We start from the raw sequence: 2135 nt of genomic DNA, 5'->3' as shown, positions 1-2135 counted from the left end.
TTTAAGGATTATTGCCTGCCTGAATTTCATCATTAAATCCTGGCAAGACTTTTAATGTGAGTAAACTTTATTTTCTCATTTACTTAAACAGCCTGAGAGTGATTCTCTTTCTTTCTTTCGTATTCATTTAATTCTTCACCATGGCTGCCTCCAAGAAATAACATTGGAAAACCCCCCCCCCCTCAGAGAGGGATACATACAGGGACTGTGGTAAAGCAGAACTGAAAAATCCCAAGAGTGAGGAACAAAAGTAGAACTATCTAAGCAAAGACAATTAAACTAAAATACCTGCAGAAGGCATATCCTTTCTTCTTTGAGTTTTAAACTGAGAAAGTCCCTTGGAATTCTAACAGATTTTGACTCAAATAGACTCTAACAAGAATAAACAGGAGTCTACAATACAAAACTTTCACTACAGAACGCTGTACAAAAAACCCTTCCCTCAAAACCCCCTTAACCACTGTGTCTATTTGCTTGCTTGCTGAGCTTGTCTGTGGAGAAGGACATAGGTTTTCTCCTTTATCCCGTCTTTATTGTATGGCTGGCATGTCTGAGTATCAACACAATAAACAAGGCAGCTGAGGTCAGTCAAGTCATCAATGAAATCAAATAACTAGCTAATATCATACGTAATTGAAGGGCTGTTGGGATGCATTCTCTTCACATGTTCTTCATACATTTTACAGACTCCTTCCATGCATTCATTCATTCATTCACTGACTCATAATCAGCAAAAGTCCTGCCTTCTGATTGTTTGGGTAGGTTGAACAAGGGAATTGTGTGAGACATGGTGACTCGTTCAGTTGGGCTCAGGCACGAAGCACCATGTGATTTTCTTATTAAGAGGGGAACATAAAAGGAAAGGATGACCCAAGTCTGCCTTAGCATCCTTGGATAACATAATTGTTCTAGAAGGTTATACAACCTTCTAAACACGGATAGTGATATTAGTCTCCTGAAATACATATTTATATCACACACACGGGAAAAAGAGGAAAGATAACTAATAAATAAAATATCCTCTGCTACTCATCTAGATCCATCCAACAGCAATAACAGAAGCAGCAGCAACAACAAAACTAAGACAGACCAATGAGAGATTCCTTTTAGCAGGGGCATACTTAGGTGTTGGTGAGGTTGACCCCTTCCAAGGGTGCAGTCCAGGAGGGGGTCGGCGACAAAAACTGCACCTTTCCACTCTGCTTTGGGGTGTCTAGGAGCCTGCCTGTCAGGTCTGGAGTCAGATGCAGGTCAGCAATAAAGGAACAGATTTCCATTATCAGTGAAGTTAACTATTCAAGGAAACAAACACTTCCCAGTAGGTCTTGCCCCTATGGAACAGTTGCCAGGACTGAAGGTCCCTACCTCCCATCCTCTCTAAAGGCTTCTGCTCTCCTGGATGTTTCCCAAGCAGGCCTCAAACTGTGTTTGCGCACCTCTAGCCCATGTTCTGCTGTTCTCATTACTCATTACTTGGAGACTTGGGGAAGGGGAGCTTGTCGTAGCAGGAGAGAAAGACTGTGGATTCTTCAGCAGTCCCTTGACATACACCCCTCCCTCCAGTCTCGGAGCCTGAACTGCTCCCTGTCACAGACTCTGCAACCAATCACTCCTATTCATCATCATCAGTCCCTGACATCAACTACCCCTCTGCACACTCTGAGACCACTCCTCCACTGCTCTAGAAGTGATGGGTGGGGTGTGCCAATATAGCTCCTTGCTAAGGGTGCGATGGAGCCTAGGTATGTGCTGCCTGTTAGGTGGATTTGTAGCTGGCTGATTGACCGAACCCAAACAGTGCTCACTAATGGTTTCTCATCATCCTGGGAAAAAGTGACAAGTGGGGTGCTGCAAGGTTCTGTCCTGGGCCCAGCATTGTTTAACATCTTTAAAAATAACTTGGATGAAGGAGTTGAGAGGAAGTTCATTAAATTTGCAGATGACACCAAACTAGGAGAGGCAGCTAATGCTGAATAAGATAGAATCGGGATTCAAGATGACCTTAACAGATTGGAGAATTTGGCAAAAGGTAAGAAAATGAATTTTGATAAGGACAAATGTAACGTCCTACACTTAGGCAGGAAGTACCAGCTCCACAAATATAAGATGGCAACACCTGGCTTGCCACTAGCATA

The 2135-nt window shown here is 43.1% G+C and overlaps 1 pseudogene; it reads right to left on the bottom strand.

Moving 5' to 3' along the window:
• Positions 1-436: 436 nt before the first annotated feature.
• LOC128406627 (enhancer of rudimentary homolog) lies at positions 437-789 on the bottom strand (annotated as a pseudogene).
• Positions 790-2135: the final 1346 nt, after the last annotated feature.

This window comes from Podarcis raffonei, chromosome Z, assembly GCF_027172205.1.
Source record: "Podarcis raffonei isolate rPodRaf1 chromosome Z, rPodRaf1.pri, whole genome shotgun sequence".
Taxonomy (NCBI): domain Eukaryota; kingdom Metazoa; phylum Chordata; class Lepidosauria; order Squamata; family Lacertidae; genus Podarcis; species Podarcis raffonei.
The sequence above is the reverse complement of the archived record's forward strand: the minus strand, read 5'-3'. Positions and strand labels throughout refer to the sequence as shown.